At 44.9% G+C, this 18,792-nt stretch overlaps 1 long non-coding RNA gene across 1 annotated transcript in view; it reads right to left on the bottom strand.

The window, feature by feature from the left end:
- Window positions 1-17,585: 17,585 nt before the first annotated feature.
- Window positions 17,586-18,792, bottom strand: part of LOC125754764 (uncharacterized) — a 37,871-nt gene continuing 36,664 nt past the window's right edge. Inside the window, exon 3 of the long non-coding RNA XR_007409578.1 lies at window positions 17,586-17,624. This is a non-coding gene — a long non-coding RNA (uncharacterized LOC125754764). The remainder of the gene's footprint in view (window positions 17,625-18,792) is intronic.

Below are 18,792 nucleotides of genomic sequence, written 5' to 3'. Positions count from 1 at the left end.
GAAACCTTCGATATCCCCTGGGCTGGGAGACATCACCCCGAGCATCAGATCGGCAGTTCGCCAGAGCCTCCTGGGTCCCCCGCCCGTGTGCTCCTGATACCGGGGTGGGAGCGCTCTGTGATCCCAGCGTGACGGCGTGTCCTGGGACAGTGGCTGGGAAGGTGGACTGTAGGTGGGCGAGTGACAGACAGGCAGTGAGGGCCCATGTGTGATGTTCCAGCCAAGCCTGTGCCCCTCAGGGCTATGGGGTTGTCTCCGGCTCCAGTCAGACGGAGGGGGACCTGCCCACGGGGAGCACCCGGACGCATGTGTCCTCGGAAGGTTTTCATGTGCCGTCATTCTTGGATGTGTTTGGATTGCAGCACCATGCAGGAGGACTCGGAGAACCTACTGGCCTTGGGAAGGGCCAATATCGTGGCCCAGTACCATCAGGTGAGGCCCAGAAGGGACCATAGACAATACACACCCACGACAAGGGAGACCATACCTGCAAGGCAGGGGAGGCCCAGGAGAGGATCAGAGCCAAGGATGAGTCAGGTCAGCCCAGACAAGGACCATAGTCACCAGGAACAACTGAGACCTTGGGGATGGTACTGGTGTCAGTAGCAACTAAGGGTCCATCCTGGATGTTAGTCATTGGTAGCTGAGGAGCCCAGTCACCAGGTACAGTGAGGCCTGAGTGGGGACCACAGTCACCAGGTCCAGATGAAGTCCACAGCTACCATGTCCAGGTGAGGCCCAGGTGGGGACCAGAGTCACCAGGTCCAGGTGAGGTGAAGGTGGAGACCACAGTCACCAGGTCCCGGTGAAGCCAAGGTGGGGACTACAGTAGCCAGGTCCACATGAGGCCCAGATGGGGACCAGAGTCGCTAGGCTCAGGTGAGGCCCAGTTGGGGACTAGAGTCACCAGGTCTGGGTGAGGCCCAGGTGGGAACCACAGTCACCAGGTCCAAGTGAGGCCCAGGTGGGAACCGCCTTGATAGAAATGCGAACTCTTCTCATTGTAGCGTTCCAACTCTCTTTAAATCTCAGGCCGAATTCATAAGTTTTCAGGATGATTTGAAAGTTAGCTAGGTAATTTGGTGGGGACAGGTGACTTGGGGACCCTACTCTTCGACTGTCTTGCCCTTCTGACAGGAATATTTTTAGCAGTGAACAGTAAAGTCTGTTTATTAAAAGTTGTTATTGATTTGTGCAAACAAATTTCTGTAGGCTTAAAGCAACTGTGAATCACACATATCCACACTGGCTAGAAAAATTTTTTAACCTGAGTTTCTAGATCATTTTCATTATGTGAGTGATTTCTTTCTAAAACTAATTACCAAAGGAAGTAGGGCAATGTGACAAGAGAAATAGCCAAACAACATGAGAAAAAAGAAACAAACATATGGTTCTTGGTTTTTCTCTTGCTGATATGATGAATCACATTGATTGTTTTACGGGTGTTGAACCAGCCTTGTGTCCCAGGGATAAATCCTACTTGGTCACGGTGAATAATTTTCTTAATGTACTGTTGGATCCTATTGGCCAGTATCTTGTTGAGAATTTTTGCATCCATGTTCATCAGGGATATTGGTCTGTAATTCTCCTTTTTGGTGGGGTCTTTGTCTGGTTTTGGAATTAAGGTGATGCTGGCCTCATAGAACGAATTTGGAAGTACTCCATCTCTTTCTATCTTTCCAAACAGCTTTAGGAGAATAGGTATGATTTCTTCTTTAAACGTTTGATAGAATTCCCCTGGGAAGCCATCTGGCCCTGGACTCTTGTGTCTTGGGAGGTTTTTGATGACTGCTTCAATTTCAGCCCTGGTTATTGGCCTGTTCAGGTTTTCTATTTCTTCCTGTTCCAGTTTTGGTAGTTTGTGGCTTTCCAGGAATGCGTCCATTTCTTCTAGATTGCCTAATTTATTGGCGTATAGCTGTTCATAATATGTTTTTAAAATCGTTTGTATTTCCTTGGTGTTGGTAGTGATCTCTCCTTTCTCATTCATGATTTTAGAACCATATGATCCTCTCATTGGATGCAGAGAAAGCATTTGACAAAATACAGCATCCATTCCTGATCAAAACTCTTCAGAGTGTAGGGATAGAGGGAACATTCCTCGACATCTTAAAAGCCATCTATGAAAAGCCCACAGCAAATATCATTCTCAATGGGGAAGCACTGGGAGCCTTTCCCCTAAGATCAGGAACAAGACAGGGATGTCCACTCTCACCACTGGTATTCAACATAGTACTGGAAGTCCTAGCCTCAGCAATCAGACAACAAAAAGACATTAAAGGCATTCAAATTGGCAAAGAAGAAGTCAAACTCTCCCTCTTCGCCAATGACATGATACTCTACATAGAAAACCCAAAAGTCTCCACCCCAAGATTGCTAGAACTCATACAGCAATTCGGTAGCGTGGCAGGATACAAAATCAATGCCCAGAAGTCAGTGGCATTTCTATACACTAACAATGAGACTGAAGAAAGAGAAATTAAGGAGTCAATCCCATTTACAATTGCACCCAAAAGCATAAGATACCTAGGAATAAACCTAACCAAAGATGTAAAGGATCTATACCCTCAAAACTAGAGAACACTTCTGAAAGAAATTGAGGAAGACACAAAGAGATGGAAAAATATTCCATGCTCATGGATTGGCAGAATTAATATTGTGAAAATGTCAATGTTACCCAGGGCAATATACACGTTTAATGCAATCCCTATCAAAATACCATGGACTTTCTTCAGAGAGTTAGAACAAATTATTTTAAGATTTGTGTGGAATCAGAAAAGACCCCGAATAGCCAGGGGAATTTTAAAAAAGAAAACCATATCTGGGGGCATCACAATGCCAGATTTCAGGTTGTACTACAAAGCTGTGGTCATCAAGACAGTGTGGTACTGGCACAAAAACAGACACATAGATCAGTAGAACAGAATAGAGAATCCAGAAGTGGACCCTGAACTTTATGGTCAACTAATATTCGATAAAGGAGGAAAGACTATCCATTGGAAGAAAGACAGTCTCTTCAATAAATGGTGCTGGGAAAATTGGACATCCACATGCAGAAGAATGAAACTAGACCACTCTCTTTCACCATACACAAAGATAAACTCAAAATGGATGAAAGATCTAAATGTGAGACAAGATTCCATCAAAATCCTAGAGAAGAACACAGGCAACACCCTTTTTGAACTCGGCCATAGTAACTTCTTGCAAGATACATCCACGAAGGCAAAAGAAACAAAAGCAAATATGAACTATTGGGACTTCATCAAGATAAGAAGCTTTTGCACAGCAAAGGATACAGTCAACAAAACTAAAAGACAACCTACAGAATGGGAGAAGACATTTGCAAATGACATATCAGATAAAGGGCTAGTTTCCAAGATCTATAAAGAACTTATTAAACTCAACACCAAAGAAACAAACAATCCAATCATGAAATGGGCAAAAGACATGAACAGAAATCTCACAGAGGAAGACATAGACATGGCCAACATGCACATGAGAAAATTCTCTGCATCACTTGCCATCAGGGAAATACAAATCAAAACCACAATGTGATACCACCTCACACCAGTGAGAATGGGGAAAATTAACAAGGCAGGAAACAACAAATGTTGGAGAGGATGCAGAGAAAAGGGAACCCTCATACACTGTTGGTGGGAATGTGAACTAGTGCAGCCACTCTGGAAAACTGTGTGGAGGTTCCTCAAACAGTTAAAAATATACCTGCCCGACGACCCAGCAATTGCACTGTTGGGATTTACCCCAAAGATACAGATGCAGTGAAACGCCGGGACACCTGCACCCCGATGTTTATAGCAGCAATGGCCACGATAGCCAAACTGTGGAAGGAGCCTCAGTGTCCAACGAAAGATGAATGGATAAAGAAGATGTGGTTTATGTATACAATGGAATATTACTCAGCCATTAGAAATGACAAATACCCACCATTTGCTTCAACGTGAATGGAACTGGAGGGTATTATGCTGAGTGAAGTAAGCCAGTCGGAGAAGGACAAACATTATATGTTCTCATTCATTTGGGGAATATAAATAATAGTGAAAGGGAATATAAGGGAAGGGGGAAGAAATGTGTGGGAAGTATCAGAAAGGGAGACAGAACGTAAAGACTGCTAACTCTGGGAAACGAACTAGGGGTGTTGGAAGGGGAGGAGGGCGGGGGGTGGGAGTGAATGGGTGACGGGCACTGGGGGTTATTCTGTATGTTAGTAAATTGAACACCAATAAAAAATAAATAAATAAAAATAAATAAAAAAAAGAAACAAAAAAAAAATGCTAAGCATTTTTCTCGGGATGAGAGAAATCCTGATCGTGTAAGGTTTTTTTCACTCTGCCCTGAGAAAAACCAATTCCCTGACTCAGATGCTTCAGGAGACAACTGGGTTTCTGATCCAGTAAATCGTGACTGCCTCTGGCACTTGGTTCCCACAGCTGTGGATGTGGCCTCAGACCAGCTCGGTGGTTTCCAGGCTGCACTTGGAGGAATTGGAAGGGCTCTGAACATGCACCTTAGGGGCAGTCTGGGATCCATACCCTACAGCTTTTAATTGATAGGTACACCAACTCACATAAAACTTTGCTAGAAAGAAGTCGAATTGTGAGTTTTAAGAAGAATTGAAAACGGGCAGCCTGGGTGGCTCAGCCGTTTAGCACTGCCTTCTGCCCAGGGCGTGATCCTGGAGACCCAGGATGGAGTCCCACTTCGGGCTCCCTGCATGGAGCCTACCTCTCCCTCTACCTGTGTCTCTGCCTCTCTCTCTCTCTCTCTCTCATGAATAAATAAATAAAATATATTTTTAACAAGTATATTGTAGGGCAGCCCCAGTGGCTCAGCGATTTAGCGCCACCTTCAGCCCAGTGTGGGATGCTGGAGATGCAGGATGGAGTCCCATGTCAGGCTCCCTGCATGGAACCTGCTTCTCCCTCTATCTGTGTCTCTGCCTCTCTCTCCCTCTCTCTCAAATAATAAATAAATAAATAAATAAATAAATAAATAAATAAATAAATAAAATGAAAAAGTATATTGCAGCTATATTGGTAGCTATATTAATAAAGTGTGTTGTTTTTACATTTTATGGTGACTGGACCTAGCAAGTCTCTACATCAACAACCATCACTTCTAGTCCTCACAACAGTGTCATGGGACAGGCGGTATTATTTCCTTTTTATAGATGAAATTGATGACCTCAAGCACATGCGGTTCCTTCCCTTTCTTTTTTTCTGTTCAGAATATACAAGCTATAAGAGAGTAAATTGCAAGAAAGCCACTTGCGTGACGAACACCTCTACTTTCCTCAGATGATTTTAATATTTTTCTCAATTCTGAACTCCTTATCTATCTTACTACTCCTTTTCAAATAACTTAGGATACATTTTCCCAGGACTTGTTCAGAGAACCAGTCCCTGGATTAATGTCTTTCCCTAAGTATGAATCAGTGACCTGAAACAGACCCAGCATACACAGATTCTCCTATTTATTCAACAGCCATCCATTCCAAAAAGAAGTCTATTTGGCCTTCTATATGGCAGGTACAGAGACAGGCTCCGTCCCCACTGGGTTTCGATCTATGTCTCAGAGTACTACCTGCAGGCTTTTGAACTTCATATCAGGAGCCTTAATGCTGATTTCTGAGGGCAAAACAAGCAAGTCCACAGTTCTCCTTCATGCTTCCCCAGCAGACCCTTGGGTTCTCTCCACAGAGTTGAACTGTTACTGAGCCATTGGTTGTGTAGGTCAGTCACAGAGCAGCATTGCCATCCAAAACAAAAAGGAGGAAAAGGAGTTTGGAAGTAGTTGGGTCTCACAAATCGTAGGGAGGGAATATTGAAACTGTGACAATGTTTCTTAGTGCACCTTTTCTCAGAGCCACATCTCTCCTGTTCTTGACTGAGGGACAGGAGAGTCTAGGTAGGGAGAAATAGGTAGGGGGCTACAGATTCAGGCTCACAAAGATCCTAAGGATGCTGAGATGTAAGGAAACCAGAAATAAAGGAACAAACGAGACCACCCTGCCTTAGGTATGGGTAGAGAGGGTCTTTTTTATGACAGTCCTCTGTGCCCAACAAAGGATAACCAGACTCTAAAAAGAAGTAAACCATTAAAGATGTTATCACTAGTCCTTACTCAAACCAAGACATCCCAAGAATGAGAAGGCCACAAGCTCCCTGATCAGTTCTAAATGAAAAACTGTCAGTGGAGGCCCATGTGGGCAACCCAGCCTGGGCCCCTCCCACTCCTGAGAGCTTTCTCAGTATCCTTGCTTAATAAACTCCCGTCACTTTACTCACTCTTTGTCCACCAGATTCATTCTTCGACTCCGTGAGACAAGAACCTGACTTTCTCACTTCATTCAGCCTGCTGCACTTCTCTTACCCAAGCTCCCTGGGAAATTACTTCATTGGCTTAATCCCATCTCACTCTCCTCCTGCCTCATATCCTTTGGATTCTTCACCACCAAAGGCCAACGAACCAAGAGATGCAGGGAGGGATAGAAGACCCAGGTGATAGGGGGTATTAAGGCCAAAGAAATATAGTTTAAAATTACATCTGCTTTTTTAAAAAAAGATTTTGTTTATTTACTCATGAGAGACACAGAGAGAGAGAGAGAGAGAGAGAAAGAGAGAGAGGCAGAGACAGAGACAAAGGGAGAAGCAGGCTCCCTGTGGGAAGCCCAATGTGGGACCCATCCTAGGACCCAGGATCAACCACTGAGCCACCCAGGCATCCCTACAATTACATTTCCTAACAAACTTGCAGTCCATAAACAAATACTTGAAACCGACAGAGTGGGACATTCTTCCAAGAATTCACAGCTGCCTGAATGTTAATGCTTTGCTAGAGGCCAAAAGCAACATTTGTTTGCTGATAGCCAGACCTCCAGGATCCTGTAAATCTTTCATGTGTGAAAATCCTTTTGGAAACTTCTTTTATCTCTAGAGTCCCCACCCCACACAGCAACTTAAAAGTTTATAACCAAGGCTCCTCATAATCCTGGTGAAGCTTTTCAGACCCAGGGGTCCTGTCCCCATACTTTAATAAAAGCACCTTTTTGCATGAAAAATGTCTCAAGGATTCTCTCTTGACCACTGGCTCCTGGCCCACAGTACATCACAGGTACATCTCTGAGTTAATTGCATCAGCACATCAGGAAAGTACAGAAGATTTTTGCCTATCTTCTTGTATGACACATTCTGGAGGGGGACATTCCCATCTGTTCGATCTGGGTTTTTCTCTTCCTGGGATATATAGCTAGCTAGCTAGGTAGATGATAGAGTGATAGATCTACGGATAGATCAATCCCAGGAACATAAATAGATGTTTATATAAACAAACATATAAACATAAATCTATGTTTCCACTTAATATATTTATTATTAAATGTATTACTCATAATATAATAATTATTATCTATAAACAGAACTATATATTTATATTTAAATATGCAAAATAAACATTTCTATATCTAATCTCTATACGTCCATATATAGATCTCCCTATAGAGATAGAGACAAAATGGTTAGAAATAGGTGTGTGCAGAAAGAGAGAGAAATAGATATAGACCTATAAATATGGAGAGGATCTGCTTTCAAATTCTATCCAACGACCTCTCCTCACAGGCACAGGCAAACGCACACACATATACTCAAGAGCCTTCTGGTATGTGGCCATGACAGGAAATAACACCCCTTGAGATGCCATCTCTTCTCCAACTTAAAGGTACCCGCTTTTCTCCAAAGAATACCTACACAGAGTGAGCAAGCACATGAAAAAATGCTCCACGTGACTTTTCATCAGGGAGACAGAAATCAAAACCACAATGAGATACCACCTCACACCAGTGAAAATGGGGGAAATTAACAAGACAGGAAACGACAAATGTTGGAGAGGATGTGGAGAAAGTGGAACACTCTTGCATTGTTGGTGGGAATGTGAACAGGTGCAGCCACTCTGGAAAACAGTGTGGAGGTTCCTCAAAAAGCTGGAAATGGAGCTATACTACAACCCATCAATTGCACTACTGGGTATTTACCCCAAAGACACAGATGTAGTGAAATGACTGGACACTTGCACCACAATGTTCACACCGGCAATGTTAATAGCAAAACTGTGGAAGGAGCCTTGATGTCCTTCAACAGATGAATGGATAAAGATGTGGTCTATATATACAATGTATTATTATTTAGCCATCTGCAAGGATGAATACCTACCATTTTCATGGACATGGAACTGGAGGGTATTATGCTGAATAAAATAAGCCACATGGAGAAAGAATTATGCGGTTTCACTCTTATGTCGAATGTAAGAAAGAGTGAAGAGGATCATAAGGGAGAGGAGGGAAACTGAGTGGAGAAAATTGAGAGAGGCAGTGTTGTCCCCAAGATTGCGAATCCGAGAAACCACCGAGGAGCCGACACTGATACAAACACACGAGGGTTTATTTACAAGCTCGAGCTTGGGTCCAAGTGTACCCGACACAGCAGAGCAAGGACTTGGACCCTGAGACTAAGGGGCGTGGCAGCTTTATAGGGGCCAGTGGCCCATGGGATACACAGAAAGGTGCACAGTCATGTCGGTCCACACGCAGGTGGCCGATTGAATTACATCTTACCCTATAGTATCCATTTGAGCTGGCCTATTACTTTGGTCAGAATTGGCGCGCAGTTTTGGTGGGCACAAAGCAGGATTACATTGTTCTGAGCCGATTTCCGATTAGGGTGTGCCCAGCGGCCCGACTAGTGTGGGGCAGCGCCTTAAGCAATAAGCAGGTTATGTGGGGGTCATACAGGAGGTGGCAGGTGTAACACAAAATGGAATCAGTCCTGCTCTGCTTGTCCAGGGGTAGGGGATTTTTGTTAAATTTCCTGGGTCTCACAGAAGATAAACTATGAGAGACTCCTAACTTGGGGAAACAAAGGATTGCAGAAGGGGAGGTGGGTGGGAGGATAGTGTAACTGGGGGACGGGCATTAAGGAGGGCATGTGATGTGATGAGCACTGGGTATTATACTACATGTTGACAAATTGAATTTAAATAAAATTTTTTTTAAATTTAAATTTAAATTAAAAAAAGGTACTGGACGGCTCAGCCATCCTCAGCAATTCATTTATGAAATGGCCTTCAGTAGATCATAAAAAAGTTACGAATGTGAATGGAAAATGACTGAAACTCTTTCCCAGTTCAAATAAATAAGTATTCTGAAAAGCAAATCAAAGTTCCAGAATGGAAAAATGCAAAAAACGAGGGAGAGGGAGAAAGAGAAATGAATTCACTTTTTGTGATATTTATTAGTGATGGTCCAATAATGACAAATCCATGATTGTCATTAAAAACAAAGAGTTAATGAACGGTATAGAAACCGATCCCCCAACTAACAGATAAGGCAACTGAGAAGACAAGAGAAGTAATGCACACTGCTCAGGGTCACACGGGTGGCAAGGGGCAAAGCCAAGACTCGATTCTGGTCCAGAGTTCTTTAAACGACCACAAAACGCTAACGTCACAGCTTCAGGCTCATCTAGAATTAGTGTCACTTTAGCTCAATAAAACATTCAACCAAAGTAGTCTTTCTTCTGCCAGCTAGTTACATTTCATGAAGCACCCTAAAAGGGATTCGAATTATGTCTCCATGTGTGTCATCAGAATACTGCCTGATGAATTAATTAAACAAAGGTATTCCCCAAAAAAAACCTTAGCTGTGAGACCTTGCCTACCCTTTCACTTTCCAAGTCTTCATGCTTCTATATCTAATTGCCTATATTGTCATAGAAGCCAACCTTACTCAGATTGAGTTTGTCCAAGCTGAGAACTAAGTGCCAGTTTTAATATTTTTAAAACTCAATTTAAAAATAGTTAAACAGAGAATTTCAAATGGCAAACACTGATATTTACATCATCTACTCTTATAACTAACAGAAGGGGTAATCCTGAAACCTAGATGCAGTCGTACCTTTATATGAAAGTATAAAAGCAGAAAGAGTAACCCAAAATTGTCTATTTCACAAAAGCCTATCTAAACTAGTTATGTTCAATGGTGTCTGTCTTGAAGCAACAATCTCTAGAAAGACCTTGTTCAGACCTAGCTCCACCACCAATAAGCATGTGAACTTGGACAATCCAATCCTCCAGAACTCTGTTTCTTTCCTGTGCCTCAGAAGAGAGGACCAGAGCTGATGATCCCTCAGTTCCCTCTCAGACCTAAAATGCTGCTGTGGGGTCCTAAACACTCTATACTGAGCACAAAAAGATGGGGGATCTTATATATACTCAAATGCTAAAATATAAAACTAACTCTGAGCATAGATCCTGAGTATTTTAGGGTTCTCTCCTATGGCAATAGAAAATCCCCAAATCTATACCCCTTTTTATCACAGGCGGTGGGTATATGGGTCCAAGCCACTAGAAATAATAAATATGTGTATCAGAACAGCCATCTACCCTCATGCTCGCTGCTTTTCAAAGCAAAGCCCTCAAAGAACTCCATTATTATTTTCTGAGGGAACCGGTTAACATGTAGAATCCTAACCTGCCCCTTCCTTTAACCTAAAAAAAAATTAAAATGTTGGCTGGCCATATTAACAAGCTCTCCAGGTTATTCTTTTGCACACTAACATTTGAGAACCACTGGCTAGGCACCAAGGAGAATTGATTTACCTTAAAATAGCAAAATTTGAAATCCTATGTCCTTTCCTATTTTCAGATCATAATAAATAAAGAAATGAAACAGCGAAGAGAGAGGGAAGGAGGCAAACAGAAACAAAGTGCCAATCAAAAATGAGATTTACATAAAGTTTGTCTTTCAAAAATTTATGGACAAAAGACTCCATACTGATGGAAATATGTTAAAAGGACACAGGTGTCAACTGAAAGAGCTCCTGTGGCCAGAGCAGAGACAATATAAGCAACAAAATAAGTAGTGTTGGATTATAACCCAAAGCGTAAAATAAATATCCATGAATCTATACTAATATTAAAAATTGTAAAAGAAAGAAAGAGGGGCACCTGGGTGGCTCAGTCAGTTAAGCTTCTGCCTTAGGCTCAGATCATGATCCAGGTCCCAAGGCAGGCTCCCTGTTCAGCAGGGAACCTGCTTCTCCCTCTCCCTCTGCCCCTCTCACTCATGCTTTTTCTCTCCTCTCTCTCTCAAATAAATAAATAACATCTTTGAAAAACAAACAAACAAACACAGAAGAAAGAGAAATCTCCCATGTAGAAGAATTTCAAACAATTTGTGAAGACATTCCACCCTCAAGTTCATGAGCATAGCTTCCCACTCTTATGTGTGGAATACACATAGTAACTTCCTTCTACAAAATATATTATGAAAAAGTTATAATAATAATGATAATATAATAATAATAAAGAATCACTTTACTATGGAGAAAGCTGACAAACACTATCTCAGCAAGATGATCAGATCGATACCAAGACTGAAATATCATGTTGATAGTATCTATCCTTTATATGATATAATAAAAATGGCAGTATATCTCTGTATATAATCCACAATCGCAGTTCAATCATGAGATAAACAACAGACATGTCCCACCTGAGGGAAATTTTACAAAATACTCTACTTCTCAAAGTGTTCCAGTTCAACAACAACAAGGAAAGGCTGAAAAATTGTCACAATCCAGAGGAGCCTAAGAAAACATGAGGACAAGTGTAATGTGATGTGAAGGATGGTAACTTAGCAAAAACTAGGGACATCTGAATAAAGTATGGTCTTTGGTTAATGCGACTATTTTAATATTGATTCATTAGCTAATATTGTACTGTACTAATATAAGATATTGATAATTGGAGAAATTGAGTGCAAGCCCATGAGAATTCTCTGTACTATCTTCTCAATTTCCCTATAAATCTTTGTTTTTTTTTCTAATCAGTAAGATTTATTTTGAAAATTGACTTAAATGAATCAGGCTCCAAGTATGAAGACATTTTAAGAATAGTTTAATTTTTGCCTTATTCTTAAAGAGTTCCTTCGATGGGAACAAAGTAAGAATTTTATATCAGAAGGAAAGAAAAACACTTATGAACACCTCCTCAATCTGAAAAGCAGGAAAGGATATTAAATAGCAAAAATCAGATAAAAATACTTCTTTTATAGTAGACACCATATTGCAAGTGCATTTAAAATTAGCAATGCATGACATTTATTTCCTGGACATTTGTCTTCCAAAGAGTTCACAGTGCTTCAGTGTCAGTTAAGAAATGATTCATGTGAAATTTTTATTAAACCAAATTTACTGGGAAATTACTGTCCAGATAATACTTTATTTTGATTTTATTGAGTTCCTTCCTAATCACTGAGCCTTTTCGTTAGAGCTTTCAACTATAGCAAATGCCTTAAAGGCCAATTTTTAAGTTGCTATTATAATACCCTAATGGAATCACGTATCGTTTTCCTTCACTCAGATATGGCACACAGTAGGCACCTGATAAAATACTGAATGAGTGAATGGATAAAATTGCTTTTTATCATTTCATTCAGCAATTTCATTCTTATCTTTGTCCATTTCATGTTCTAATGTTTATCAACATCAACTCAAGAAGGTTAGGGATCCATTAATTTATTAAGTATTTGGTGCATAGCTACTATGTGCAAGGTGCTAGGAATACCAAGTTAACCAGACATAGATGCAGTCCCTAGCTCCCTCCAGGCCATGCTGGTGGGAGAGACGGATACTAACCAAAAAGTGACAGAAAGACAACTAAACAAGATTATAGTAGCCAATATAAAGGTAAATATACAGCTTACTACAAGTACATGTATAAGAAGGCTTAGTCTAACTGGGGCCTCAGAGAAGATGACCAGAAGAAGCAACATTTATATTAAGACTTAGAGAAAGGAGAAGGTAAGTGGTGGAAGGAGAATATTATGAGGAAAAGGAAGGTTTCTGCCTCTGAATTGTAGGGCTCTGGGTAAGTCCCTTGAGCTTAGGCTCTGAACCTACTTCTTTCTCTGCAAAACTGTGACAGTAATAATGCCTGTGCCATAGAGCTCTAATGAGTAAAGAGTTGACTTTATTTGTACAATATCTAGGATGTTAGTAAGTACTTAATAAATATTTTCTGGTGGCCATAACAGCCTGGAGCCAGGCTTCCTGAGTTCGAATCCACTTAACTAGCTAGGTCAAACGACCTTGGACAAGATGTTTTCTTCCTATCTATCCTTTAGTTGGCCCATCAAGATAACATTATCTGCCCATAGGGTTGTTGGAGGATCCCATGAGTTCTTTTATGTGAAGCATGACACAATTCTTGGCACATAATATGTGCCATATGAATGTTAACTTGTATTAGCAATAAAGAAATCCTACAACAGTCTAATGAGGTGTTTAGAAATTATTTTATAGCTTTTAAGGGAATTGAAATTCAAAAAGAACCTAAGTGCCTGTCCGTGTTTACGTAGCTAACCAGTTCATTATCTGAAACCCAAACTCACAATTTCTGATTTTAACCTCACTCCAAGAGGCCTCCGCAAGCCCAAGAAAAAATTGCCTTCCTGGGATCTCAAGGAAGAATCCTTAACATAATAATATGACCATTGGTAATAATGTCTCTTGGTTCTTTCCAAATCCATAAAGATGCTTTTCCTGATGAGTGACTGAGCTGTGAAGAGATGAGAAACCCTCATCCCTCTGAATTACTTGTGTCAGAATATTTTAACCATAGTACTACGGATAGTAAATTATACTTATTAACAGGAAATATGTCTCAGATTGGAATCTGAGCAATCAGATGGGCAGAGAAAAACCGCTTTGACTTGCTCTTCATCTTTTAAAGACAAAGGAGAGCTTTTCTATGTACAAAGTCAGTTGTCAAAAAAGCCTTAGGGAATAAGAGTCTGCAGCATCGAATCCGGCTTCACAGCCCAGACGCCGGTGCTCCAGGTCTTCCTGATCCCAAATCCCTGGACCTGTCCCCCAACACAGGCTGCCACCAGAGGTCATTTGCAATTGCTCTCTTAGGAGCTCCAGGGAAGGGGAAAGGAGCTAGATAGGAAGACGGGACGCGTGGAAGTCGAGAAAATTAAGGCCATTCCACTTTTTTTTTTAATTTTTAAATTTTTATTTATTTATGATAGTCACACAGAGAGAGAGAGAGAGAGAGGCAGAGACACAGGCAGAGGGAGAAGCAGGCTCCATGCACCAGGAGCCCGACGTGGGACTCGATCCTGGATCTCCAGGATCAGACCCTGGGCCAAAGGCAGGTGCTAAACCGCTGGGCCACCCAGGGATCCCCATTCCGCTTTTAGTCCAGTGTTAGCACACGTCCAGCCATCCCATGCCCCTGCAAAGAAGAGCTGAAATTTCCATTACTTCTGTTACAGGAAAAAACAAAAGTTTACAGCTTAATGTCTTTGAAAGCCCCACATTAGCATAAGAACTGAGCCCAGGCCTAGGGTGGGAAGCCCCTATTAGAAGGAGAACAGAGCTCAATGCCCTTGAAGGCCCCAAATCAAAATGTAAACAGAACTTGAGGAATTGCTCCAGCCCTTCTGGAGGTCCCTGAGACCAGCCCTTAAAACTAAGCTAAAACCCACCTCGGGGTCCAAGTCCCTGCTCCGCTGTGTCGGCTGTACTTGGACGCAAGCTCGAGCTTGAAAAAAAACCCTCGTGCGTTTGCATTGGTGTCGGCTTCTCGGTGGTTTCTCGGATTTGCAATCTTGGGCACAACAGTCTGAGATAAAAAAACCAAACCAAAGAAACTCGGACGCAGGCAGAGTAAACGCAGGGTTCTGAGAGAAGCGGCAGAGACCCGGGGGCTTGGGGGCTCTTCTGTGGAGGCCATCCACCTCATTACCCACCTCCACACCATCCACCTACATCATCATCCCCCATTGGATCGCCCCCATACCATCCCCCCTACACCATCCCCCTGACACCCCCACACATTCCCCACCCACACTATAAACACACATCACCACCCCTAAACCATCCCCCACACTCCACCACCATCATACCTCTGCCCCCACACCATCAGCCCCCAGCAAGGACCTGGGGCAGCAGTCCCCTGTGGGACATGCTCAGCCTCCCCGGGGTTCTCTGGACAGCCTGCTCCCATCAGAAGCCCTGGTGTCCCATAGAGTACACAGGGGTTGCAGGGAAGAGGGAAGGCCGGGAGCCCCCGACAGGGTGGATGCAGGTAGGTGGAGCATGGTATGCACTGTGCCCTGCCTCCTCCCACTGTCCCTCCTGGAGGGCAGCACACCCTACACAGGACACCAGCCCCTAACCCAGAGGGACCTGGGCTGGCCTGGCCCCGGGCTCTGTGGGGCTGGGGTGATTTGAGCCCCCCCCCAGACCCAACACAAAGACTAATGGGATCCACCCCCATGGCCCTGGCCAGGCCTGGATTCTGGCCCCGGGCTGAGCGAGCCCTCTCACAGCTGCATGTGGCCTCCTGGGCCCTGGGTGTGCCCCACAGATGCGGGTCGCTGACCGAGGGCAGCCCTGGGGATCCCGGGACACCCTAGGGTGGGGAGAGCAGGGGTAGGCCGGTGGGCCCCACCAACACCCACAGCAGGAGGAAGTCTCCTCCAGGTGCTGGGGCCCCAGGGAGCCCGAGGCCGGGGTCCGGCTGCCCTGCGGGGACCCAACACAGGAGCCCATGAGCTGCAGGTCCAGGTCAGCTCTGCTGTCCTCAGAACCGTCTCTCAGGCTGAAACCTCAGGACACACGCCCCCCACACGGAGTCCACACATGCTCCCAGGTGGGGGACTCCAGCCCCCGCCCCCCCACCCCCTGTGATCCTTGCCCTCCCCTAAAGGACAGAAAGGTCTCCCTCCCCAGGGGAAGGCACGCACTCTCGGCTCTGAGCCGTTTGCTGTAGAAAGTCAAGAAAGTGTTGTGGTGCGAAAATGCACAGCCAGCCCATTTCTGTGTCTCCAGGAACTCTGTGCATGGGGCGTGGAGAGACCCCTAGAGAGGAGGAGGGGGCACCACCCAGGCCCCAACCAGCCCCTGCAGGGGCGCCGCCAGGCACACACACAGCTGACGTCCCCACGTGCCTTCCAGGGGCGGCCAGACACCAGGGTCAGGACCCCACGGACTTTACTGGGTCCCAGCCTGTGCCCCGCGGGCCAGGAGGGCTGGGACAGAGTGACAGTCAGGGAGCCTCAGGTCACCAGGGTCTGTGCAAAGCGACCTAGGAGGTCTGTGCTCCCTCTGTCCTGGGGGCCTGGGCTGGCCAGGTTCCAGGGCACTTCCTCCCCTCCCCGCATCCCCGTGCCTGTGTGCCTCGGGCACAGAGGGCCTGTGGGGCGGTCAGTGTGGAAGGGAGGTCAGGACAGCAGGCCCTGGTCTTGTGCCCAAGATTGCAAATCCGAGAAACCACCAAGGAGCCGACACCGATGCAAACACACGAGGGTTTATTTACAAGCTCCAGCATGGGTCCAAATATACCCGACACCGCGGAGCAGGGACTTGGACCCCGAGACTAAGAGGCGGCGTAGCAGCTTTATAGGGGCCAGTGGCCCATGGGATACACAGAAAGGTGCACAGTCATGTCGGTCCACATGCAGGTGGCCGTTTGAATTACATCTTACCCTATAGTATCCATTTGAGCTGGCCTATTACTTTGGTCAGAATTGGCGCGCAGTTTTGGCGGGCACAAAGCAGGGTTACATTGTTCTGAGCCGATTTCCGATTAGGGTGTGCCCAGCGGCTCGACTAGGGTGGGGCAGCGCCTTAAGCAATAAGCAGGTTATGTGGGGGTCATACAGGAGGTGGCAGGTGTAGCACAAAATGGAATCAGTCCTGCTCTGCTTCTCCAGGAGTAGGGGATTTTGTTAAATTTCCTGGGTCCCGGGATCCGTGGGTGGCGCAGCGGTTTAGCGCCTGCCTTTGGCCAGGGGCGCGATCCTGGAGACCCGGGATCGAATCCCATGTCGGGCTCCCGGTGCATGGAGCCTGCTTCTCCCTCTGCCTATGTCTCTGCCTCTCTATCTCTCTCTCGCTGTGTGACTATCATAAATAAATAAAAAGAAATTTCCTGGGTCCCACACTGACTGCATGTACACTTCGCTTCTAACAGGCCTAGGTTTGTTGCGGGACAGAAGTTGTGTGAGAGGCAATTGGAAGGTGCAGGCCAGGAGACAAGTGTCTTGAAACTCAATCCAGCGACTACCGAGGAATTCCTCTCATACATTGCTACTACTTCCATACAAGAGAAGCTAGTTGAACGCAGTGTCCAGGGGAACTTGATTCTGAGAGGTGAGACCCCACGCAGTCCCTCACAGTTCCACACTGCCTGCAGATAGAGTTTCGAACATCCTCACTAGAGATGTATGCCAGAAGCTCATGGGACGCAGGGGGCAAGTCGAAGGCTTCAATGGTTGTGTCTCCAGGTGCAGTAGAGTCGGTATTCATTGAACCTCCTGACTTTCGGCTTCGAGGCATGCTTCCTTTTGAGAGCTGAATTCAAGACAGGACCCTCCCGCATCCTGCCGGCCTGTAGACATAGCTGCTAACATCCTTATATTAGGTGCTGGGAGAGGTTGTGAGAAATGCATGTGGAAGCATGAGGCCTGTACTCACGTGTATCTGAGTTCAATACAACGATTGCCAACGTCCTTGTTCAATTAGAGTGTAGCTCGGGTATACCTCGCCTCGATAACTGTCTAGCAGACATCGGCCTGCAAAGCATACACACTTCTGAGAGTTGAGCTTTTGGCCTGTACTTTCCACATCCTGCCTGCAGGTACACTTCGCTGCTAACAGGCCTAGGCTCGATGCGTGACTGAAGTGTTGTGAGAGGTAAGTGGAAAGTCCCGGCACACAAGACTAGTGCCTCCAAGCTCAATCCAGCGATTTCCTAGTAATTCCTGTAGTAGACAGGTGCTACATACTAAGTTCCATACGTGAGAAGCTAGCTGAACCCTGAGTCCAAAAGCATCTCTCTCCCGAGAGTTGAGCTCACACCCAGTCCCTCACAGTTCCACACTGCCTGTAGAATGAGTTTTGAACATCTTCACCAGAGACGTTTGTCAGAAGCTTGTGAGACACAAGTGGAATCATGCAGGCCTGGAAGGTGTCTCCAGGTGCAGTAGAGTGGTATTCTTCGAACCTCCTGAGTTAGAAGACTGCTATGGTCTCACGGCCATTAGAACGCAGCTAGTTGAAAGCTGGCTTCTAGGCATGCTCTCTTGTGAGAGCTGAGCTCAGGGCAGGACCCTCCCGCATCCTGCCTGCCCATTGTCATAGCTGCTAACATCCTTAAGTGAGGTTCTGGGAGATGTTGGAGAAATGCGAGTGGAAGTGTCAGGACTGTACTCACGTGTATCTGAGTTCAATATAGCGATTGCGAACGTCCTTGTTCAATTAGAGTGTAGCTCGGGTATACCTCGCCTCGATAAGTGTCTAGCAACGTCGGCCTGCAAAGCATACACACTTCTGAGATTTGAGCTTATGGCCTGTACCTCCCCCATCTGACTGCCTGTGCGTTCCGCTTCCACAGCATTTCGTTGTATGCGAGGAGAGTAGCGAGTGAGAACCAAGTGTCTGCCTTGTCAATTTGGCTCCCAGCGGACAGCTGCCTGCAAGGCATGCACACACCTTTGGATTGAGCTTAGGACTTGAACCTCCCACATGCTGACCGCCTTTACGCTTAGCTTCCAAAGGATTTTGTTCGATACGGGACGCAAGTTTTGCGAGAGGCAAATGTGTGTTAGTTCAATCCAGCAACTTCTGAGGAATTCCTCCCTCAGATGGGAGCTACATACTAACTTCCAAACCTGAGTAGCTAGCTGAAAGCTGTCTCTCTGGGGAACTT

This window comes from Canis lupus, unplaced genomic scaffold (assembly GCF_003254725.2).
Source record: "Canis lupus dingo isolate Sandy unplaced genomic scaffold, ASM325472v2 SANDYSCAFF101, whole genome shotgun sequence".
Classification (NCBI taxonomy): Eukaryota; Metazoa; Chordata; class Mammalia; order Carnivora; family Canidae; genus Canis; species Canis lupus.
Note: the sequence above shows the minus strand (reverse complement) of the source record. Positions and strands in the feature narration are given on the sequence as shown.